General features: G+C 35.7%; 1 protein-coding gene across 1 annotated transcript in view; it reads right to left on the bottom strand.

Annotated features, from left to right (window-relative positions):
* The window catches only part of RALYL (RALY RNA binding protein like), a 450880-nt gene that overhangs the window by 355637 nt on the left and 68187 nt on the right, over positions 1–27056 (bottom strand). The gene's annotated exons all lie outside the window — the stretch shown is intronic.

The raw sequence follows: 27056 nt of genomic DNA, 5'->3' as shown, positions 1-27056 counted from the left end.
AGTAATCAGGAGTTATGAGTGAGCAGAATTCATGAGGTAGAGAAGATCAGATATACAGGGGAGAGTCTGAATAAGGTTGTAGGTAATATAAGAACTACAGAAGCAGAAAAAAAATAATCTGAACCCCTGTCTCATACCATATACAAAAATTAACTCAAATGGAGCAAAAGCCTAAATGTAAGAGCTAAAATTATAAAACTCTTAGAAGAAAACATAGATGTAAATCTTCATGTTCTTGGATTAGTCAATGTTTTCTTAGATATGACACCTAAAGTACAAGCAACCAAAGAAAAAAATATATAAATTGGACTTCATCAAAATTAACAAAAACTTTGTACTTTGAAGGACACAGTCAAGAAAGTGAAAACAAAACCCCACAGAATAGGGGGAAATTCTTGCAAATCATGTATCTGATAAACCTAAGCATTTCTCCAAAGAAGATAAACAAATGGCCACTAAGTGCATTAAAAGATGTTCAACATCATTAGATAGCTATCAGGAAAATGCAAATTAAAATAATAATGAGATACCTCACATCCACTAGGATGGCTATAATCACAGGCTGACACTAGTGTTGGCAGGGGAGTGGAGAAATTGAAACACTTATACAATGCTGGTGGGAATGTAAAATGGTGACACTTTGGAAAACAGTCTCGCATTTCCTCCAAAGGTTAAACATAAAGCTACCATATGACTCAGCAATTCCATTCCTAAGTGTGTACCTAAGAGAAAAGAAAACCAATGTACACACAAAAGCATGTACACAAATATTCATAGTGGCATTATTCATAATAGTCAAAGAGTAGAAAAATCCAAATTTATATCAACTGATAAATGGATAAATAAAACGTGGTATATCCACATGCTACATCATGGATGAACCTTGAAAATATGTTAAGGGAAAGAATCCAGTCACAAAAGAACACATTTTGTATGATTTCATTTATATGAAATGTCCAGAATAGGTAGATACATAGAGACTGAAAGTAGTTTAGTCATTGGCTAGAACTGGGGGTGGATGGAAAATGGGGAGGGGTTGCTGTCAAAGGGCATGGTGTCTCTTTTTTGGGTGATGATAATGTTCTAAAATTGATTATGGTAATAGTTGTACAATCCTGTGAATATACTAAAAATCATTGAATTGTATATTTTAAAGTGGTACACTATATGTGAACTATATCTCAAAAAGCTGTTGTCAAAAAAAATGGATTCTATCAGTTTATTAATAACTTTTCAGGGTCCATAGATTATAGTGATATATCTTTTCCTATTCCCTTGAATTTTGGCTGTGTGTCACAGACACCTATCTGCCCCATTTCCACATTTTCCATTACAAGAATCACCCTTGTTACTACATAACATAATACAAGTTTGTCTCTATTATATGAATTCAGAAGATGCTACCAGAAGATTTTACATGAAGATGTTTGCAATTCCACGATCTACACTGTCTTAAGTGTGTGCTATGAAGCTATGGAATTATGCAGAAAGATCTTTAATAAGAATTAAAGGGAAAATCCCCAAATCTAATGAGCAGAAACCATTCTTTCCTTGGGTGTTTAGCAGTGGATTTCCTGTAGAAAACTCCCATCTGTTTATGTAGGGGATGACTTGGTTCAAGTGGAAATTTTCTTATTCTTAGGCAATTTTAAAATTTTACCTGTAAAGAAAAATCAATGTGTCAATATGTATTATAGGCATCTTCCTGGACTTCTTTCTTCACAAATTAAACTTTGAGAATTCATAAAAGTGATTAAGAGACTAGCCTAGGTTTCAACATTCATACTGTCAACAGCCTCTTGTACTATAAAATCAAGTGTCTAGATTACATGTTCAATGATCTTCCTAGTAAAACCTATTCATTCATTTAAAACAGATTTTTGTGTTTATAATGTGCGCTATGCCCAACTGTTTTCCTGGTATAGAACTGATATACTAATGCACACAGACATAAGACCCCAAAACACCCAATAGTGCTTGTTAACATAGGTAAAGCTGAGAATTTCAAACAGCGTCTGTCTTTGTTTTTCTAGTGCTGGAATTACAAACCCTGACTCAACTGTTCCTGTCAGATGCTGAATTGAATACATACATTTTGAATGAATGTGTGTGTTTGACATAATGAACACATATGTGTTTGATATGAGTAGGTATGTTGAAGTTCTAACCCCCAGTTCTTGTGAATGTGACCATTTTTGGAAAGAGCGTCTTTGCAGATGTAATCAGTTTAAAATGAGGTCATTAGGGTGAGCCCTAATCCAAAAAAACTGATGAAATTATAATAAGAGGCAGAGACACACAAGGAGAATGCCAATGATAAAGAGACAGTGGCTGGAGGATGCATCTACATGCCCAGGAATGCCAAGGATTGCTGGTCGTCACCAGAAGCTCAGAAGGAACCAACCCTGTTGATACTTTAATTTCAGACTTCTAACCTCCAAAACTATGAGAAAATAAATTTCTTTTGTTTGAAGCCACCCAGTTTGGTACTTTGTTACTGCAGCCCTAGGAAACTAATACAGTGCCCAAAGGTGACATGTCTGACACATAAAGTAAATCCACTGTGACCTCCACTTTCTTTCAAGAGACCCTATTCACCTCAAGAACACTGAGATTTATAGGATCACAGTTTTTTAAACTATGGTACTAAATATATCACAGGAAAAATTCTTTTTATTGTATAACTGTAACTTATGTCAACATTTTGAAAGTAACAAAATAACAAATGTTTGTTCAGTGTATGTTTTCTCTGTCCTTAGTATAAAAATCATTTAAAATGAAGAGGTAAATTTTATATATGTGTTATGTTAAAAGATAAATATTTTTAGGGCTTCCCTGGTGGCTCAGTGGTTGAGAGTCCACCTGCCGATGCAGGCGACGCAGGTTCGTACCCCAGTCCGGGAAGATCCCACATGCCGCAGAGCGGCTGGGCCCGTGAGCCATGGCCACCGACCCTGCACATCCGGAGTCTGTGCTCCCGAATGGGAGAGGCCGGTGTAACGCAAAAAAAAAAAAAAAAAAAAAAAAGTATTTTTAGAAGGTGATATATTCTACAAGCTCATAGTGGTAACAATCAGCTAATTCTGAGAAGAGCAAAAATATTTCTTTCCCTTGAGAATAATACAGGGAATGTTAACAGAGGAACTGGTTCATTGGAAATAACATTTTGTAGGTCATACTTTTTAAAGTATTCCGTTCAGTTCATTCTCACTTGGGCTGGATACAAGCGAGAATGAGAGAACTTGTATTCTGTTCATGCCATGTATTTGAAATAATATGCTCAATGTATGGGACTCAAGGAGGGCACCCTCATGATGACATAACCAAGAGATGTTGGTTGTTGGCTTAACGAGGTAATTCAGTTTAACAAAGGAGACAAAGATAACACACTACAATACAAAGTGATGACTGTTATAGTAATAGTGTTTACAAAGTATTGCTAGCTTATAGAGGACATTTCAACTAAACATGCCTAGGAGATTTCAGGAGAACCTCACAGAGGAAGGAACATTCTGTAAGGTTCTTGAAGGAGGAAGTGTATTCCCCACATCATAGAAGTAGAGAGGTGGGCTAGTTATTTCTCATATAACACTCAACTGATGAGATAAAAGATACTCTCAGAATTCTGACTGTAGCCAAGGAGAAAAGCCCTGATGCTGTTCAAAGGAACCCCATACATTTCAACTTGGAAGACCACTGAACACACTTTGGAAAAGCAAAACCAGCATTTCTATGGGCAAAAACATATAAGATTTACAGAAATAGTTTGAGACACTAAACTATTCCTTTAAGATATATTAGAATGACTTTTGAATTATTTTTACTTTTTTAAAAATTGAAATATAGTTTATTTACAGTGTTGTGTTAGTTCCAGGTGTGTAGTAAAGTGATTCATTTATACATATGCATATATAAAAATATATATATTCTTTTTTCACACTCTCTTCTATTATAGGTTATTATAAGATATTGAGTATAGTTCTCTGTGCTATACAGTAGGTCCTTGTTGGTTGTCTATTTTATATATAATAGTGTGTATATTTTAATCCCCAAATTCTAATTTATCCCTCTCCTCCCTCCTCCCCTTTGATAACCATACATTTGTTTTCTATGTCTGTGAAATTTTTAGATCAAAAGAGAAAAATCAAGTGTTCAACTTCACATTGTTTCAGCACATATTTCCTCAGTGACAAGGATGGTAGCATTTTCTGTGTCTTAATGTTATATCAATGACTAAGACAGAGTCCTTTAGCTATTTACAATCCAGGGAAGCAAGAGGGCTATATCAGATATACCAACAATGATCTAATACAAGTCCTAAATCTGTAACTACATTCGTGGGCAAGGGAAAACCTATCTGAACTTCTGCATAGGACAGTGGCCTTGAGGTCTGTAATTAATTATTTATATGTATGTGTATGATTGCCTCCTCTAAAAACTAAAACATCTACAGTTACAACTTCAAAGAAGATGGGTAATTTTTAAGTGAAAGTAGGTAATTATTGAGTCATATGCCTGCCATATACATTCTAAATTACCTATCTGCTAATTCTCATTAAATATACTAGAGACACTGCTTACTGCTATTTTTCATGCTGAAAAAGCTTCTAAACTACTTTAAGTATCTAATATAGTATCAGATAATATCTAGAATTTAAGAGACAATTGAGTTTACTGTCTAACAACATTTGGTCAATTGGCCTTTACAAATATAGGGCTCATTTCTGCATGTCAAGAGCCGTTCTCAGTGAAAACAGGCTCCGAATCTAGAACTCCAATTCTGTAGAATGCTTATGATTTCTGTCATACCCTATCCCTTGATCTTTTTAATCAACATCTAGGTAGCACTCAGTTTGTGGAATCTATGGGATGCTCATCCTCTCCCCTCCCCTTCCTCCCTCAGTTCCTTTTTCCCTCCCTCTCTGTCTCTCTGCCTCTCTTTCTGGTCCTCATCAATGATTTGGTTATCAAAGGTGAACTAGAGCCAGGAGAGTAGCAAGACTACGTATCAAAAATCCTCACTTGCCCTGTCTGACTATTAGATGTCTGTCATGATGGTGTGCTATATATTTATGATCATACATTTGTACTCTAGTCTCTAGGTACTACATACTCAGTGGATAAAAAGCAACAAACAAACAAACAAACAAACAAAAAAACTTTACCCTAGAAAGATAACAAAAGTAAGGAGAACTATAGGCAATATTAAATGAGGAACCCCAGGTAAAATTCCAATAAAGTTAGAGCTGGAAATGCCTTAGAGATCATATAGTCTAATCTTATTTTTAGAGTTAAAGAAATTAAGACCCAGAGAAGCTGAAATCATATAGTTGAATACGTGCAAAGGATTATGCTTAGTCCTTTGTATATCTTGTCTCATGGGATATGCATGACCCTCATCTGGTAGGAATTGTCACCATTAAACAAGAGGAAACTGAGGATTAAGTTGGTGTGATTAAGGAACGTGTTGTATGTAGCACAAAGAGTTAGGGGTAGAGTTAGGATTCCATTCAGCTCTCTTTTCTACCTGTGCTCAGAACCACCTTGTCACACTGAAAGGATAAGAGTCTCTGGAACCTCAGTGTAACATTTAGAGACACCATCTTTTCTTCTGAAACGAATAAGATAGTCATTACCTTATTCTTATGTTAAAGTAAAAGAATAAGATCCAGACAAGTACATTTTAAAATGTACTGTAAGTAGACGAGGTGTAAAAGCACATGTGTAATGTTGATGCTCTTAATGTAGTTTTGGAATCTACCAATGCAGTATATTCACCCAAGAAGAATGTCTCAGTGGTTCTCAGAGAGCCTGCAGGCTAAAAATGTATGTATTAGATAAGACAGTACTAACCTATTAGTGGATATACTTATCCTTGTATGAAAATCAGAGAGTGATGAAGGCAGAAATGAAAGTTTAATAATGAAAATGATATTCAGTTATTTTCATAATTATTGAAACATTTTATGAAAATTCTGATTTTTATTCTTTGTCCTCATAAACCCAGTCTGCTCAGTTCAACTATAAGTTATGGGATATTTCCTCTGTTTCAGTTACTATTGTGGGATAGTATATCATTATAATCATCTACTTGATTTTGTATGCATTAATTATCATTGTTCAACAGTATTCAAAGGCCCACATTCAATTAAGTACTTCAAAAATAGAACCTGATGTTAATGATGATAACAGATTCCATTCAATTAAAATTAGTAATTATTTATAGCAAAAAATTCCACAGAATTTATAGAAATTTAAACCATACATTCTGTGTATCCTAAATAGATCTGTATAATTTACAAATCTTGCCTATCTACAGAGGAAAGAAAAAAGAAAGCAAAGAGAATGAAGGCCTTGGTTATTTCTGAATAGAGTGAATACTGTTATTTTGGAAAAGGAACTTGCTCTCTCTGAAACTTTTAAAGTAAATAAGGATCTTGTCCCTGTATATTTTCATGATAATATCTACTATCATCTTCTTATGCCTTTAAATAGAATTGCTGGTCTCTAAGGTATGTAAACCAACCAAGTTACAGAAATGTTTATAGAGGACCTGTCTTTTTGGAAGTTGTGTTTTATAGGTCAATTTTTTTAAGTCTCCCATCCTGGTTAGGAACACCATCCCTTCAAAATGACAGGTTAGCTGCTCACACGTGTGGCCAGTAAAATAAGAACTAAAGTACAGACTAACAAAGGTACAAAAGTAACATCTGAACATCAAAGAAGAAATAAACTATTGTGAAGATAGAATCAGAGTTGTTCTAACAATGAAAAAGTGACCAATATCATGAGAGGCCATAGCTAGCCACTGCTATTTGTACCCTGTACAAATTATTTATCCGATGGTAATTCATAGTCTTGAGGTCACTTCTAACACAATGTATTTATAAATTTCATGTTCCAGTTCTTTCTTTTTCCCCATCATTTTCACACAGTGCTATATCAAAGTGTGGCTCAAACTCTGCACCCTTTGTTCACAATGCAGAAGCATTTTATGAGTGGGAGACAATTCTTCATGGGTCTCTTGTGTTTTTGCATGTCTTGTGAGAGGCACCAACTAAACTTCCTTTGAACTATTTTTTCATCCGAAGATATTCATATAACAAACAGCCTAGGATGATATATTTTCTCCCTCTGGAGCAGAGGAAAAACATGGTTACTCTCCATTATAAAATATTTGGGGTTCCAAGTTCAGGTTTCTCTTCTGTAATGCAACCCATTGGCTACATGCATGCACCATCTTGGCCCATATGGATGACCACTCGCCACCCATACCTGGTGGTAAGGGGAACTGACTCACTTATGTTAATGCTCATAGTCTTCACTCTATTGTGAGTAATAAAATCCTGTGTCTCTAACCCAGGCATCCTGGGTCCTCTGTTAACATTCTCTGACCCAAGAATCTTGAGTGTTCAGTCAGCATACATAAAACTGAGGTAGGGCTAACCTCTTAACATGCAAGCTGGGTAAAACCTCAGACTTCTCACAGTTCTTGAGAGCCCTCTCTCATGAAAATGTTATATGTTCAAGAAAGTACTATTACATATTAATTTTATAATATTCCCAAATATTTATGTTGTGCTTTTATGTTCAAGGCTTCTAGACCTCCTATAGGAGGTAAGACTATAAATAAAATGCACTTACTAATCTTATGGAATTCACTGTATAAGAAAAAAATCTAGTAAGAAACTAGACATGTACATAAACAGTTGTGATTAGCAAGATAGAATATAAATGCCACGGAGAGAGGTGATGGGTTACATAAGTGGAAAAAAATACTATCCAGGAATCTTAAAATCAGAAGGGACCTTAGTGACATAATCATTTCTTCCAGATTTGATTGCAGAAATGCTTTTTATAGAATCAGCCTTCCTGTCATAGTTATATAGTCATTGCTTGGAAGTATCCAAGGACACTAGGGAGAAAGCATTCACTATCTTGCAAAGTAGTCATTTTCATATTTGATAGTTCTGGTTGCTAACATATTATTTTTTTCTTTCTTTCTTTTTTTTTTTGTGGTACGCGGGCCTCTCACTGCTGTGGCCTCTCCCGTTGCGTAGCACAGGCTACGGACGCGCAGGCTCAGCGGCCATGGCTCACAGGCCCAGCTGCTCTGCGGCATGTGGGAACTTCCCAGACTGGGGCACGAACCCGTGTCCCCTGCATCGGCAGGCGGACTCTCAACCACTGTGCCACCAGGGAAACCCTAACATGTTATTTCTTGAATTTAAAACCATCTGAAGATAAATTCCATAGTTTCACCTGCCTACAGCTCTAATCCTCCTTCCACAAGAGTGTCCTTCAACTGTTGTGCAATGTTCTCACTCTTACGTGGGCTCTTATTCAGCAGTTCATTTATCAACATACGTCTCCATATGCTACATTTGCACAAATGACCATTAATGCCCAAACACACAAGTTTTCATTTCTTCTGTTAAATTTCATCTTATTGATTTTGACCTTGAATTCCAGACTGTTGAAATAATTTTGAGTCTTGATTCTGTTTTATATCTGTAGCAAGGTGACAACATAATTTGATGATCACATATGCTACAGAAATTACTGAATGAGTTTAACAACTATATTCTGAACCAATGATTATGCATAAACTTAATGTTTGTTACCTATGGGGGTTTAACAAGGACCAAAAAAAAAAATTTGATGTGCAAAACTTCTGATCATTATTGCTTGAATTTCATGTGATATTTTCCCTCGCTATTTTTAGGAGAATGATTAATTATCTGATCTCTCTCTAAAGAAATGAATTAGGAAGATTCTGTGCTCCAAAATGTACAGAACAGAGGAATTAAACCACACAGGATTCAGTGTCATTAATGATAATATATGGCCATTGGGGCTAAAGACCTCTCATATGTCCTCTTCATTTCTCTAAGTAATTAGGTCCTCTCATTGGAACACAATCAATTCATCATGTTCAATGTACAGGTAATATGATGACTGATGTCTCTGCCACAAGCTACATGATATAGAAATATTATATATGACTTTTTAAATAATTTTACAACACAGAATGCCTGAGTTTATTTCATACTCTTATGCTTCTTTTCCCCTTTTGGCATTCTTATTGCTCTTCTCCTAAAATGTGACACAGATGTTAATTTAAGTTGCCATTAGACCTCTTGTTCTGACAGTGCTAGATATGATCAGCTGAATATGATTAATAATTGGGCTTTAAGCTATGAATTAGGATAACAAAATACAATATTAGCTGTTTAAAAGTATTTTCCTGATAAATAATCTAATGTTCTAAAATATGTATTTCCACAATTATGTTCATTAATATTTCATAAGCTACTATATATAAATTATGCACCTGTATATGAAATATATGCTACTTCCAAGATTGTGGCATCATTAACCTCATCTGAAGTTAGTAAATTTGTATTATTTTAATAATGAATACTTGATAATTCAACATAAAATTAATTTCAAGGAAATTAAACATAATGCCTGTAACTGGCATATCGGACGGACAGAATCTAATAGGATACAATTAAGAAAAAAAGCTTGGGATTTCCCCGGTGGTCCAGCAGTTAAGACTTCATGCTTCCAATATAGGGGGCCTGGGGTTTGATCCCTGGCTGGGGAACTGAGATCCCACATACCACAACTAAGCCTGTGCACCACAACTCCTGAGCCCACGCACCACAACTAGAGAAGACTGCACACTGCAATGAAGACCCAGCATGGCCAAAATAAATAAATAAATAATAAGTAAAAATAAATGTAAATAAACAAGCTTTATTTTTCTCAAGACCCATGTGTTCAATGTGTTCTTTGGGGAATCCTTTTCAGATCCCTAGAATACATCTCCATGAGATGTTATAGCTTTACAGTCACCATCATTGATTAGAACAAGTCCCGTATCAGGGGATGGGGGAAAGAACAAAAACAACTCTTATTTATTGATAACTCCAGTCCTAAATAAATCTAAAATTCATATTTATAACTAGTTAAATGCTCTTCTTTTCCCTTCATTTTGGTCTGAACTGTGGTTCTGGATCTCCCAGTGGGGAAGGGAGTGTGACTTAGTCATCAGCTATCCTGCCACCTCTATCTCCTGTATTTTCCAGGGTCAGTGCAAGCGAGGAGGAATTTCAGGCAGGCATGCAAAAGTCTTAGTTCCTTAGTAGTTCTCATCTGGCTAATATTGGCTGACCATCATGCTCTCCACTATGGCCCATCTACAAATACTGGCTTTTTTGTGAGACACATATGTGATTTCCTCAAAGACATCCTCGAGACACTGCTCTATACCATATACCCTACGCAGAGTTCTGCACAGCTCCGTAAAGCGAGTCAGGTGGCTCTAACGCTCCTTCCGCCTCCGGCAGCCATTCCTAGCGGCACAGCTTCTTTCTGCCTTCTCAGGTGGCTGCTGTGCAAAAGCCATCTTGATGATTGATAGAGCCACTTGGTCCACTTTAAACTCATACATTCAACATACTCTGGGCATGAAGAAACAGAAACCTCTTTCCTCATTCTGCCCTTTTTTTTTTTTTTTTTTTTTTAAACCGTAACTGTCCACAGCTTGAAAAAGCTTAAGCATGAGAATCAGGTACTAGTCTCTATGTTCACATACATTCCTTAATCTAGTGACCTAAATCAAGCTCTCTCAAGAATCATCTCGCTAGGGGCTTCCCTGGTGGCGCAGTGGTTGAGAGTCCGCCTGCCGATGCAGGGGTGACGGGTTCGTGCCCCGGTCCGGGAAGATCCCTCATGCAGCGGAGCGGCTGGGCCCGTGAGCCATGGCCGCTGAGCCTGCGCGACCGGAGCCTGTGCTCTGCAACGGGAGAGGCCACAGCAGTGAGAGGCCCGCGTACAGCAAAAAAAAAAAAAAAAAAAAGAATCATCTTGCTAAATGTCCCTCAAATACACACGTGAGTTCTACCCGTTTCTTCAGCTCAACATTTCACCAACTGAAGAGAGCAATGCCACCCTGGACATTCCAGAAAACCACAAAGCTGTGAAGTGGTTCCCTTGGCTTAGAGAGGTAGTAGGAGTCCCCTGCATTCCTGTGTGTGTGTGTGTGTGTGTGTGTGTGTGTAGGGGTGGTACAGGCTCAGAATAGAAGTGGGCATATGAAATGACGTTTTAGTCTCTAGCGAGGCTGACAACTCTATTTCCATGGCTTTATGCCATCATCCTGTTGAATTTCTGGCATTCTCATATGGGTTGAAGGAGACTTAAAAACTGCCGAGCACCCCGTTTTTACTCACTTATGAATGTGTTTAGCCATTCTAAGTAGGTTGTGGACTAGCATCAGCTGTTGTTCTCAGTTTCAGAGTTTCAACAATAACTTGAGACATCTAGAAAGTCCTTAAGTTTTATATAGATATATAAATTATATGTTTTATATATTATGTAAATTTTATATAAGTTTTATACATATAATTTAAAATTTCAGCTAATGAAAACAGCATGTTATAACTATTGTGGTATTTTGCCTGGAAAATCCTTAATTTTAGTTTCTAATCATAAAAAATTTCTTAGTCAAATAAGTTTGGAAACCCTGCTTTCTGTAACTCTTTTCTGGGAGATGAAAAGTTCTAAAAAGTGTTATAGAAAAAACATACTTATTTAATTTTGTTTACACAACACTTTTTCTACATAAACTGTCAATACTATTATATCTTATGGAATAAGTGTCTCTGAAACACAATTTGTGGACTTAAAAATAAAATTTAAAAACTAACATACAGCCTTCTGAAATTCAATATGATTGCTCTGAAGTGGGAATGGACTGTAGGTTAAAGTCAATTATCAATGCCTTAAGAAGTGAGTGATTCTCTAGGACTTAGTCTCTTGTGATTCCATCTCAAGGAACTTGCAACCTCAAGTAAACTTAAAAATTAATAGAAAATATAATTTGATACTATAACATTTACCCAAAAATACTGTATCTCAATGTTCCCATCATAATGAGTGAAGAAAATGTCCACTTTTAATTTATGTTTATTCCATAACCTTATGTTCTATGAATAGATAAATGGCAACATCAAGAAAAATAATTTGCATTTGACTGGGCTATGTCTGTACTTCTTGCTTCTCAAGGGTGAGTACTGCTTGCTACTTGAAGCTTATGCTGACTTCACTGACTACTGTATTTAATAATACATGCTGTAGCCATCCATTTTTCAGGCCTGGACACAAATATTGCTTTTTAACTCAGATAAAGTGAACAAAAATGAGTCATACAATTTTTGTACAGTGATGTTGGCATCACAAAAATACTTTATATGGTACACTTACATTACCGAGTCAAAGCATAAGAAAAGAATATGCCTCTCCAGTAAGTTCAGAGTATTATCAGGTCATAAGACATATTTTTAAATATTAAGAAGAATATTAGATTTACCTTTAGCCCTAGGAGCATATAGAAACCTGCAATGTAGTTTTTTTTAAAGAAAATATTACTAGTATTAGTTTCCAGCTTAATTTTACAATATTAGCTTGAGACTAAGCATTTAAATATTAGTTACAGTGGGAAGCAGCTGCGTAGCACAGGGAGATCAGCTCGGTGCTTTGTGACCACCTAGAGGGGTGGGATAGGGAGGGTGGGAGGGAGATGCAAGACGGAGGAGATATGGGGATATATGTATAGCTGATTCACTTTGTTATAAAGCAGAAACTAACACACCATTGTAAAGCAATTATACTTCAATAAAGATGTTTAAAAAAATAAATATTAGTTACTATTCTTCTATGGATAATAACTCTTAATAAGTCAAATCATAGGTTTATTATGCATCCATTAATAGATCAAATGAAGGAAGGCTTCCTAATTTTCTAAGTGCTTGGATCTGACGGCTTGATTTAGGGAGTCATTAAGTAGAAAGAGTTTTGGACTCGGGTATGGCAAGCCTGAATTCAAATAGCTGCTCTGTGACCTTGGACAAGTCAATCACAAATAACGCTAAGTTGAAGTTTTCTCATATGGAAATGGAAATCAAATACCTCCTATGGTTCTTTTGAAGCTTAACTTGGGCTAGTACATGGTAGTGCTTAATAAGGTCCTCTCCTGGAATCAAGAAAGAATCCTAAAAAGCAAATTTCCTAAGGGAATCTTAGATAAGCTTTGCACACCTGACCCTGTCTCAGCATTCAGCACCCAAGACTGCAAGTGTCTGCTTACTCATATGTACCTTGCATGATGGGCAGCTTGAAAACAGGACCATTTCTTGTTTCTCCTTTGTCTCCAATATGTAGCAGAGTATTTTGCACATTTGACAAATATGTTAATGTATAAATAAAAGGTATTTTCTGAATAAATTAAAATTCCAATGCAAACATTTAGATGTATGCTTCCTATTTCCTTTGTCATTTTAGATTAAAGTATATTTAAATGAAGCATAAAACAGTCATCCAAGAAACATTTTCTGTTACAATGTGGATGTGAAAAACAACCATTGTTAAATATACATACACACACACACACACACACATATATAATTGTGTGTGTGTGTGTATACACACAAAAATAAATATAGATGTATATGTATACACACGCAACTGTATTTCTCTCATTAAGACAAGTTAGGTCTAGTTACCTCCTTCCAGTAACAATCAATGCATATTATTATCACTACTATGAATCAATAATACCCACTAACAATGTTGACAATTATATTCATTAATAAACATTTACTGAGCTCATGCAATGACTTTAGAATGTACACAGCACCAAATTAGGCTTTTCCCAGACAGTTTTAATTCCAAATTAGACAGGCAGACCAGACACAAACACAGAGAATGAAGGTTAATGCATTCAGGGAAAGAATGAGTGACATCATGGCACATACATCAATACCTGATGCTTAAGAGGAAAGTGAGAGATTCGAAATTGTTTAACACAATTCAACACCATTATCAAAAATACCCATAACAATCACAAAGACTCAAGCACACATTCTGGATGAAGGTTGACTTAAATGTCTCAAGTCAAGGAAGGACCCTGAATATATTACTCATTGAACAATCAGTAAGGCAGAAAAAGCGTTGCATTTCCCTAGATGCTGAGTAACATGGCAGAGAACAGAGTCACTCTAGGAAATGTCATTTACAGAAAGCTTTTAGTGGAAGTGAAAAATCATCTGTCTAGCATTTTCTCCATCAACCTAAGAAGATATTAGGAGATGGAAAAGAGATGTGTTTTAGTGGATCCGTTACCTCTGTGTGATAGTTACTTTATTTTTTTCTCGACTCACAATCTCAGCTCTTTAACACAATATCAGTCGAATTTCTTTTGCTTCTGCATATCTCAGACGATTACAAAATAATATTACTGCATGGAAAAAGAAACTTGAAAGAAAATACACTTAAATATTAATAACTTTCTTAAGAGAATAAGAAAAAAATAATCAAAATGATTAAATCCTTATTAAGTTTAATCTATATTATCTCTAAAGGTATTTATTAAAGAGTAAATCTCTAAAGGTATTTAAGAAAGATAAGAAGTTATGTGAATGTGGTGTATTTGCTTCCATAAGTTTTCTGTATATATTCTGCATGTAATATGTTCTGATATCATCTGACTTTTTCCAATTAAAAATATCATCAAATGTGTGGGTATCCTAAACTTTGTGATCATGGGTTATATGCAGGCTCTAAACTTTCCCAGCTGAATAAATGTGGCTAATAATTTCACTATTTCTAAGCCTCTGTTTTCTTGACTTTTCAATAACAACTTACATCCTTGTTGCAAGGATTTAATGATGTAAGATATTTAAGCTACCAAGCAAAGCTTGACATATACTATGTCATCAAAGATGTCGGATTTTTTTTTTTGGACTAAGCTTTATAATTATTCAGGGATGTTTCCTTCACTCTTCCAGAAATATAAAACAATCTAAAGATCATTTTAAGGTCTCAAAGTAGATAGGAAGAAAGTTTACCATATACAGACATAGCTTTCATCAATTAACTTTATTACTCATATCCTGGAATTCAACAATTAATTTAGAAAACCTTCCGACTCAACAATCTGGAAGCATTCTTACCCTAGCTAGCTGCAAGCTGATTTCAGTAAGTTCACATGTGAACTAAAGATTGAAAAGTCTATAAGGTTATTTCATTTCATGGAAAGAGCACTGCTGTTTATCAGAAGATCAAGAAAATATTGGGTCAGTTTTTATCGTAAAAATAAAACACAGGGAACAAAGATATCAAAGACCAAATCACTGTCATTGATTTCTGTCACTAAGGCAGCTCAGTGTCGTTTAGTATGCAGATACATGGGAGTCAGGAAGGATGTCATTGTTAAGAATGCCATTGATTACTTAGGAATAAAGGAAGTTTAAATTAGTGTTTCATAACATCCCAAACTATATATAGCTTTTAGTCTATAAAAATTGTATATGTAATATTGATCATTACAATGAGACATAAATCTATGCATAGTTTATGAAATCAACGAACATTTGTAGGTAAAGGCCCTTATAGTTTCTAGACCATACCAACCATTATATACCAAACCTGCCTGGAGGGGTTAGGGGCATGCTCAAAAATCAGTTACTTTGTTAGCAGTTGAGCAGGACTGCAACCCAGCTCTCCTAACTCCTCTCAGTGATGTTTTTACTAAACAGTTTCATCTACATTTTAAAATAGTTTTCTTACCATCATAAGTGAACTATAAATAGGAGGATAACAAAAATGTTCAAGAAAATATTACAGGGCTTCCCTGGTGGCGCAGTGGTTGAGAGTCCGCCTGCCGATGCAGGGGAAACTGGTTCGTGCCCCGGTCCGGGAAGATCCCACATGCCGCGGAGCAGCTGGGCCCGTGAGCCATGGCTGCTGAGTCTGCGCGTCTGGAGACTGTGCTCCGCAATGGGAGAGGCCACAGCAGTAAGAGGCCCACGTACCGCAAAAAAAACCCCAAAACAAACAAACAAAAAAAAGAAAATATTACATATTTGTAGCAATACCAATCAAATGTGTCATGCGGAAAAATGACAGATCTTTTAACAAGCTAAGTAGGATGCCTGGAACTTTTTTTCAGTTACATTGTGAAGTGGGTAACAGCTGATGCTAACTCACCAGTCTGATATACTATTTCCAAGAAAGTGTGATTCTTTATGCATTTATGTCTTTTTACTGTTCAGGAAATAAAAGTAAAATTTGAACAAAAAATCCAAGTTACATTTTTTATAACAGTAGTTATCATTGCAGTTCAAAAAGTCTTCAATGTTTATTGGTAAAATTAACCAGAGTTTTAAACTCTGATAGTCATGACTGGAGTATGTAATTATGGTTGAACATATATGAAGAGCAATTCTTAGCCTCTTTGGAAGTATTGGATGTACTAAAATATATAAAAAGGAATATCACAATGAAACATTGTGTGGAACTCTTTTTTTTCTTAACCTTCTACACTAGGGTAAGAATCAGACATGTAAGAAGACACCTAATTATCCTAATTTTATTTAATTAATTATAAATATTTTCAATGCTCAGTCATTTTTAATATCAATCTGGAAATTTGATTTGATTAGACTTAGACTATTTCAAGAACACAAATGATATTATGTAATAAAATATATCATCATTAAACTGCCCCAGGTTTGTCCCTCTCTACTGATTAGAATAAGTAACTACCTCTTCCTCTGCATTGTTGATTAAAAGTCCTTCCTCCACAGAATAGTCTATAGAGAAGTTTGTTGGAATTAAAACTTCAGGACAAACTTTCATAAAATATTTTGCTTACTATGTACCAGACACTATAATAATCATTTATATGGATTACTCCTAATATCTTATAAAATTGACTATTATTTTCCTTTTACAAAGAAGAAACAGAGACTTTGAGAATTGAAGCAACTTAATGAAGGTAAAACATGTCAAAGGCAGTAGAGCTGGAACTTAAAGAGTATCATTATGGTAACAGCTCTCTAGGACACTTAAAGCTAACAGTTATTGAGTATATAAAGTGTTCCAAGCCTCTGCAGAATACTTACCATGTTATCAGTTAATGTAATCCTCACAAGTCCATAACTTACGTGTGCAGTAAGGTGGCATTTTGTCAGACTCTGGGCATGCAGAAATGAGATCTCTGATGAATCTCTGGATACAGTGATTATCTGGAGTTACAATAGATAAATACTGAGGAAAGTTCATAGAGCACACATAACTGTGGACATGGGGGAGCAAAGTTTTCAAAAAGCAAAATTATATGATGATTGTAAAATATGTTCTCAAATTCTTTGACACTCAAATGGAGAAGTGAGTCACCTCTTTTTGAATTTGGACTGAACTTTAATGACTAGCACGTAACCAATAGAAAGGAGTGGAAATGACACTGTGGGAATTTTAAGACAATGCAACTTGGGTCTTATTTGTTGAATCACTTACACTTGGAGTCCTGAGCCCCACGGGAAAAGCCCAACCACCCTGACGTGCCATGCTGTAAGGAGGCCAGGCCACAGGGGGAAGCCAGACCACAGGGAGAGGCCAGATGGAGGTGCTGTGGTTGGTAGTTCTTGTCTCCCAGTTCTCCCATATAAGCCACAGATAAGGGAGTGAAAAAAGATTCCAGATGATTCCAGCTCCCAGACATTGCGTCATTCTTCAGACTTCCTGAATCACATTCAAGGCTCCGGAACTTGGGTATCACAGACATGCCACTCCTGCTCTGCCCCTTTAAATACTGACCACAGAATCTGTGAGCATGATAAAATGGTTGTCTTATCCTGATAAAATGTGGGGTAGCTTGTTATGCAGCAATAGCAACTGGAACAATGTTTTTAATAATTTTAAGAATATTTATAATGATGATACGTCTGAGAAAAACCTCTAACAGTGGATATTCTTTAGCTGAAAACAAAATATTACCAAAAAGAACTTGAAAATACAGTTTAGTATGTAATTTAGAAAATAAAATACATCTGGCATCAATTACTATCTCACTTATGGATTTCGAGCACATAATGAATGAATGAATGAGTGAATGAATGAAATGAAGGTAAAGTATCTAAATCGGTGTGGTTGGTTGTGGTAGATAACCACTGGCCATATGTAGCTATTGATCAAATTGAGAATTGTTATAAGTGTAAAATACACACCAGGGTTTGAAAACTTAGCATGAAAAATGATGTAAAAATCTCATTAATAATTTTATATTGGTTAACCACTTAATATTTTGTACATTATCACAATAGTTTCTACATTGATTATATGTTGAAACTATATTTTAAATAGTAGGTTAAATAAGGTATATTACAAATTAATTTCCCCTGTTTCTTTTTTAGATTTGTATAAAATTTTAAATTTAAGTGTGTTTCACATGGTATGTCTATTGGATAGAACTGGATAACCATAATTCTTTCTTGAAAACTTATTAGATACTTAACTAATGAAAAAAATAGGACAGAATCTAGTTAATAATTCTCATCTTCTCACAATTTTCTCCAATTCTGAAGAGCAAGAAGACTGTGTTTAATTTATGCAATGACTTCTATAGTCCAGGTCACTAATACATGAATTTAATTGCCTCTCATTTCACAATAAGGGGGGAAAAAAGAGTTAGTGTTAGAAACACACACAGTAAAGCTAATGGTGTCACATTAGATGCTGAGTTTTATTAAAGATGTTTTATCTACTATTTTGTTGTACTATTTAAAATATTTATTTTTATACTGAAATACCATGAATCAAAACTTTTCACACATTTTATTTTCTCATTAACTTTGAATTTATTTTATCTACCTTCTGCCATCTTATCAATGTAATATATTTATTATTTTCCTAGATTTTCACACCTCTTAAAGCAGAGACCAGCACGATAAAAATGTAATAAATATATAAAATGATCTTTAAGCAGAATCTCAGTATCTTGGGATCGTTTGAAAAAGGAGGAATTTATATTAACATCACAAAAGTAAAGAGATTTAAAGCTTTAACTTAGTAAAATCACGGACGTTTCTCTTTTGAATGTTGAAATAATTGTGCAAACATAAATCAGTATGCATTCTAGCCTTTCTACCCCTAATCAAAACCCATACATACTCTAACCATGGGCTGACTCTTCTTTTCCAGCTAACACAGTCTTCTCTTCAACACTGGCCATTCCTCTGTCACTCTTAATTCTAGACTTTTACTCTACCTGCCAGGCTGCTAGAGAGCTGCCACCAATTCCATCTTAAAAGGCTGACATTTAGACTTTCCTCCTCAGCTTCAGTCAATCAACTATTTGAACTTTGTGAATGTACCTTGCAAAATAGGTGGATAGTGTCAGCCTGACTAAAAACTGTGAGATTGACTGTTTCCTTCCTCGAAGAAGCATGTAATTATGCCAAATGTAACTGTTGGCCTGCTTGTCTGATGGCCTTTCTGTCATGTGCTCTCCTCAGAAGGACCTGAAAACTGTCAGATAGCAGCTGTGTGAAGCAGTTGGTGTCAGCTCTGGGAAAACACCTGTCAGCTTCTATGTACAGTCAAAAGTTCAGTGAACAGGAAGACAGCCAAGGTGGTGGAATTACAAAAATAGTAATAGATTCTGTAGACTGGAAAGTAGATTGGCCAGGAGTTCTGCCAATAACCATGTCACTCTGTTCTGGAACAGTGTAAACTAAGATTTAGAGCTTCTGTTACAAATTCAAATGTCTTCTGGAGCCAAGCAGGTAAAATATTTGTGGAAAGACCAGATATTATTACTGTTACTAGTGCTATTACAATTGTTGCTGGCTTATTATATGCCAGATATGGTTTCAAGAAATATTTATATACATTTATTTAACTTTTACAAAAGTGCTATAAGGTACTGTGATTCTCTTCATTTCTCAGATATGTAAATTAAGCCCTGGAGTAATGTGGCCATGGTCATGCCATAAGAAAATGTGGAATTCAATTTCAAGCTTTCTACCTCTGGAGACTGCACTCTTAACCTCAAGCTATACTGCTACAGGGAGTGATGGCAACTGTGTCAACCGGAAGAGCAAATGTATTGCCTGAAGTCATTGACTTTTGGTTGCAAAAAAACCAATGCATCTGCCATTCAATTCAGCTACTGATTTATCTACCGTCACAGGCAAAATAAAAGTTGGCACAATTTTCCTAAATTCCAGCCATGTGTTCTCATGCAATCTGAAATTAAATATAAATATCTAACTGTTAAACAACTTTATTTATAGTAATCAAAACACATGCTTTAAAAAGACTTTTCTATACTTGTATTCCTTAATACTTAAGTTCACTGCTTGTTTTATTTATATTTCTAGGGTAAAGAAGAAACTAACATAAAAATCTCATAGTGTACATAAATGAAAGTCTAAAATGCAGAGTTTTAATGAGTCTTTTTTTTTCAAACTAACAAGTAAGTGATTGAAGAAAATATACACTGATTGTGCCTTATGGTAGATAATAACTAATGGATAAACTATTATAAGGTATTTTTGTTTGTTTTACAATCAAGGAAGGATGTGATAGAATAATCAACTGTTTCATATCCAGTATTCCCATTTCTAAAGACTGTAGGGTAATCAAAGCCTGGGCTGTCTTTAATCGCTTGCTGTCTCAAAAGTAATCAGATTTATGTGGTTGACATCACTTCTTCTAATTTTCAAATATAGACTCTTGGATATGCAATGAGAGGATTCTCTCCCATTACCTTGACCTGATTAATAAAATGGAGGGAATGTGCAAGTCTCTATTCATTATGGAACACAGGTACTCATTGATAGACCTGTGCTTTAAGAATGAGCTTTTGGAGCAGTTTCAAGATGGCGGAAGAGTAAGACGTGGAGATCACCTTCCTCTTCACAAATACATCAGAAATACATCTACATGTGGAACAACTCCTACAGAACACCTACTGAACGCTGGCAGAAGACCTCAGACCTCCCAAAAGGCAAGAAACTCCCCCACGTACCTGAGTAGGGCAAAAGAAAAAAACAGAGACAAAGAATAGGGATGGGACCTGCACCAGTGGGAGGGAGCTGTGAAGGAGGAAAGGTTTCCACACACTAGGAAGCCTGTTCGCGGGCGGAGACTGCGGTTGGTGGAGGAGGGTAGCTTCAGAGCCACGGAGGAAAGCGCAGCCACCGGGCTGTGGAGGGCAAAGCGGACAAATTTCCACAAAGAGGATCAGTGCCGACCAGCACTCACCAGCCCAACAGGCTTGTCTGCTCACCCGCCGGGGCGGGCGGGGGCTGGGAGCTGAGGCTTGGGCTTCAGTCGGATTGCAGGGAGAGGACTGGGGTTGGCTTCGTGAACACAGCCTGAAGGGGTTAGTGCACCACGGCTAGCCGGGAGGGAGTCCGGGAAATGTCTGGAGCTGCCAAAGAGGCAAGAGACTTTTTCTTGCTCTTTGTTTCCTGGTGTGCGAGGAGAGGGGATTAAGAGCGCCTCTTAAAGGAGCTCCAGAGATGCGCGTGAGCCGTGGCTATCAGCGCAGACCCCAGAGACAGGCATGGGACACTAAGGCTGCTGCTGCCGCCACCAAAAAGCCTGTGTGTGAGCACAGGTCACTATCCACACCTCCTCTCCTGGGAGGTTCTTTAGTTTCTAAAGGCCAATATCGCTGATGAACATAGATGCAAAAATCCTCAACAAAATACTAGCAAACAGAATCCAACAGCACATTAAAAGGATCATACATTATGATCAAGTGGGGTTTATCCCAGGAATGCTAGGATTCTTCAATATATGCAAATCAATCAACGTGATACACCATATTAACAAATTGAAGGAGAAAAACCATATGATCATCTCAATAGATGTGGAGAAAGCTTTTGACAAAATTCAACACCCATTTATGATAAAAACCCTCCAGAAAGTATGCATAGAGGGAACTTTCCTCAACATAATAAAGGCCATATATGACAAACCCACAGCCAACATCGTCCTCAATGGTGAAAAAATGAAACCATTTCCACTAAGGTCAGGCACAAGACAAGGTTGCCCACTCTCACCACTATTATTCAACATAGTTTTGGAAGTTTTACCCACAGCAATCAGAGAAGTAAAAGAAATAAAAGGAATCCAAATCAGAAAAGAGGAAGTAAAGCTGTCACTGTTTGCAGATGACATGATACTATACATAGAGAATCCTAATGATGCTACCAGAAAGCTACTAGAGCTAATCAATGAATTTGGTAAAGTGGCAGGATACAAAATTAATGCACAGAAATCTCTTGCATTCCTACACACTAATAATGAAAAATCTGAAAGTGAAATTAAGAAAACACTCCCACTTATCATTGCAACAAAAAGAATAAAATATCTAGGAATAAAAACACTTAAGTAGAGAAAAGACCTGTATGCAGAAAATTATGACACTGATGAAAGAAATGAAAATGATACAAATAGATGGAGAGATATACCATGTTCTTGGATTGGAAGGATCAACCTTGTAAAAATGACTCTACTACCCAAAGCAATCTACAGATTCAACGCAATCCCTATCAAAGTACCACTGGCAGTTTTCACAGAACTAGAACAAAAAAAAAAAAAAATCACAATTTGTATGGAAACACAAAAGACCCTGAATAGCCAAAGCAATCTTGAGAAAGAAAAACGGAGCTGGAGGAATCAGGCTCCCTGACTTCAGACTGTAGTACAAAGCTACAGTAATTAAGACAGTATGGTACTGGCACAAAAACAGAAATATAGATCAATGGAACAGTATAGAAAGCCCAGAGATAAACACATGCACATATGGTCACCTTTTCTTTTATAGAGGCAAGATTATACAGTGGAGAAAAGACAGCCCCTTCAATTAGTGGTGCTGGGAAAACTGGACAGCTACATGTAAAAGAATGAAATTAGAACACTCCCTAACACCATACACAAAAATAAACTTAAAATGGATTAAAGACCTAAATGTAAGTCCAGACACCATCAAACTCTTAGAGAAAAACATAGGCAGAACACTCTATGACATAAATCACAGCAAGATCCTTTTTGACCCACCTCCTAGAGAAATGGAAATAAAAACAAAAATAAACAAATGGGACCTAATGAAACTTAAAAGCTTTTGCACAGAAACGGAAACCATAACAAGATGAAAAGACACCCCTCAGAATGGGAGAAAATATTTGCAAATGAAGCTACTGACAAAGGATTAATCCCCAAAACATACAAGCAACTCATGCAGCTCAATATCAAAAAAAAAAAAAACAAACAGCCCAATCCAAAACTGGCCAGAAGACTTAAAGAGACTTTTCTGCAAAGAAGACATACAGATTGCCAACAAACACATGAAAGAATGCTCAACATCATTAATCATTAGAGAAATGCAAATCAAAACTACAATGAGATATCATCTCACACCAGTCAGAAAGGCCGTCTTCAAGAAATCTACAAACAATAAATGCTGGAGAGGGTGTGGAGAAAAGGGAGCACTCTTGCACTGTTGGTGGGAATGTAAATTGATACAGCCACTATGGAGAACAGTATGGAGGTTCCTTAAAGAACTAAAAATAGAACTACCATATGACCCAGCAATCCAACTTCTTGGCATATACCCTCAGAAAACCATAATTCAAAAAGAGTCATGTACCAAAATGTTCATTGCAGCTCTATTTACAATAGCCAGGACATGGAAGCAACCAATGTGTCCATCAACAGATGAATGGATAAAGAAGATGTGGCACATATATACAATGGAATATTACTCAGCTATAAAAAAGAATGAAACTGAGTTATTTTTAGTGAGGTGCATGGACCTAGAGACTGTCATACAGAGTGAAGTAAGTCAGAAAGAGAAAAACAACTACTGTATGCTAACACATATATATGGAATCTAAAAAAAAGAAAAATGGAAAAAAAAAGAAAATGGTCCATAGAACCTAGGGGCAAAATGGGAATAAAAATGTGGACCTACTAGAGAATGGACTTGAGTATATGGGGAGGGGTAATGTTAAGCTGGGACAAAGTGAGAGAGTGGCATGGACATATATACACTACCAAATGTAAAATAGATAGCTAGTGGGAAGCAGCCGCATAGAACAGGGAGATCAGCTCAGTGCTTTGTGACCGAGGGGTGGGATAGGGAGGGTGGGAGGGAGGGAGATGCAAGAGGGAAGAGATATGGGGACATATGTATATGTATAAATGATTCACTTGTTATAAAGCAGAAACTGACACACCACTGTAAAGCAATTATACTCTGATAAAGGTGTTAAAAAAAAATGAATGAGCTTTTGCTGTGTCAGCAAGATACGCCCCACAAGAATGATCCTTTATTGACTGAGCTGTTCTTCTCAATCTTGTGAGTGAGAACACTTTCCATGCAACACTAGACAATTATTGACCAGCACTAATGCCTAAAATTGTAAAACAAGTTGTTTCATGGAAAAAAAATTGTTCTTAAACTAAACTAACACAAAACAGTTGCTCCCCTTCTAGGATTCTATGGAAGGAAGCAAGTCTTTCAAGCTATCTTTAGTTAGTTTAGTTTTCAAAAAATGAACTTTATTTTACATAATGGTATATATTTCAAATACAATATTTTATGTTTATATTTGATTATAAACAAAAAATAAACACAAATATTTAGTTCTGACTTATAGACCAGCAACAGACATATATGAGATTTTAATGGGAGACTAAATGGGAGATTTGGTATCACTGAAATAAATAGAAAAGACTTTTAATTTCTACTGCAGAAGAAAAATGTAATAATATTATAAATCATAGTCAATGTTTTTCCATTTTATTTTACAAATCTGAGGTTGAAGATTTCTGCATCATTATGGAAGTAAAATGAAAACAAAACCTAATTGTGATTATTGCAACATTGGGTGAAAACTAGCCAGAATTTTCTGCATTCCAGGGACTTTTACCTTGTATGTCACATAAACAAATATTGCCCAATAATGGACATGAAAGAAAAAATATGATAAGAATTCTTAATCAAGTTTTAGTCTGATGACAGAAGAGTGGAGACATACCCAAATATTTAGCTTTATTGATGGATTAAAAATGCAAAGTAAAGCATTATTTACTCCCACTTTCAACTGACAGAATTACTAGAATCATCTTGTCCTATTGCCATAAACAACTAAAAACATGAAAAATATATATGAAACAAACATGCTCAGATACTGAACAGCAGACAGCACTGAACTGTGAAAACAGAGAAAAAGGAAATGTACAAAGTGAGTCCTATGATAACCATCCCAGCTTTCTGCCAGGAGGCTGCTTCCAGATCACTGTGCTGGAAAGGTGGAAAGAGGGTGAAGATAAGTAGAAACAGTAGGCTTTCTGAGTTGAAGAGGCAGAGATATTCATTTGGTAAAACTGAAGCAGCTCGAATATCTAGGGCAAAAGCCTAAAGAAAATGGAGAAAGAGATTCAGAAATCTGCATAAGGGTTTGCCTGAGACTTTCTGACATTCTAATAGGTGTGTAGCAGTATCTAACAGCTATTTTAATTTGAATTTTCCTGATGATGGTTTATGATGTGGAGCATGTTTTCATATCCTTATTTGCCATCCGTGTATCTTCTTTGCTGAAGTATCTATTAAGGTCTTCGGCCTTTTTTAAATCAGCTTGTTTTTTTTCAGCATGGACTTTGAAAGAGATATTATAAATAGGCTCAAGCTTAAAGGAAAACATGAATACAATGAAGAGAAAATGAAAGGTATATAAGAAAAGAGCCAAATTGAACTTCTATGAATCAAAAACACAGTATCCAAAGTGAAGAACTAAATAGATGGGATTAATAGCTGATTTGACACTTATTCTAAAAAGATCAGTGAAGACATATCAATACCAAATATCCAAACTGAAGCACAGAGAAAAATAAATGAGAAAAAAGTAGTAATTTAGTCACATGTTTAAAAATATTAAGATGCTTAAAATACATGAATTGGAGTTCAAGAAGGAAGGGAAAGCAGAAACTATATTTGAAAAATATTCCAAATTTAATAAAACCAATAAGCATTCAGTTACAAGACCTGTCAAAACTCTAAGCTGGGTAAACCGTAAGACAACCATATCCAAGTACATCTTAATCAAATTGTTGAAAACCAGTGAAAAAAAATTGTAAAAACAGAGGAAAAAAAGACATATTTTGTACTTAGCAGCAAAGATTACCAGTCTTATCAGAAATTATCTAAATCAGAAATCAATGGAATGACATTTTGAAAGAATAGACAGAAAAAACTGTCAAGTTAAAATTCTATATCCAGAGAAATTTTCCTTCAAGACTGAAGGCCAAGAATTCAGCCCATCAGAAGCTAACAGAGTTTGTTGCCGGTAGATCTGCGTGATGTTTTTCAGATAGAAGGAAAAGGACCCCAGAAGGAAAACTGAGTCTACATTAAAGGAAAAAGAACACTAGAAATGGTAAATATGGATAAACATAAAATATTTTCCCATTTTTTAGTTTCTCTAAAAGATAATTGAGAGTTCAAAGCAAAAATAATAACAATGTATTAGGTGTTAGTAATATATATAAAATATAATGTGAAAAAATGGCCAGAAAAGGACCATAGAAGTTTATGGAAGTATACTGTTGTAATGTTATTTTATACATGAAGTTATATTATAACAGGATTTGAAGGTAGACTGTGATAATATAAACTTGCAAATTGTAAACTCTAGACCAACCTCTGAAAAGTAAAATGCAAAGAGATATAACTAATAATCCAATAGTAAGAGATAAGATGGGATTCTAAAAATAAATCAATTAATCTAAAAGAAGATAGGAAAAGAGGAAAAGAACAAAGAGAAGGTGGGATGAATGAAACAGATTAACAAGATGGTAGATTTTAATGTAACCATGTTAATAATTATATTAAATATAAATTGGTTAAACACTCCAATTAAAATGCAGATGTTTTAAGACTAAATTGCTTCCTTATATGTCATTGTAAAATTTTCTACTTATGTTATGTAGATATATATGTGTGTGTGTGTGTGTGTGTGTGTGTGTGTGTGTGTAATTTTAAGGAACTAGCTCACACAATTGTGGGAGCTGGCATATCCGAAATCAACAGGGTAGTACATCAGGCTGCAAACTCAGGCAAAAGTTGACGCTGGAGTCTTGAGTCCACAATTTGTAGATCAAGCTGAAGATTCAGGAAGGATCTGTATGTT

The sequence above is a fragment of the Tursiops truncatus genome, chromosome 17, assembly GCF_011762595.2.
Source record: "Tursiops truncatus isolate mTurTru1 chromosome 17, mTurTru1.mat.Y, whole genome shotgun sequence".
Taxonomy (NCBI): domain Eukaryota; kingdom Metazoa; phylum Chordata; class Mammalia; order Artiodactyla; family Delphinidae; genus Tursiops; species Tursiops truncatus.
This window is presented reverse-complemented; position numbering and strand designations above follow the sequence as displayed.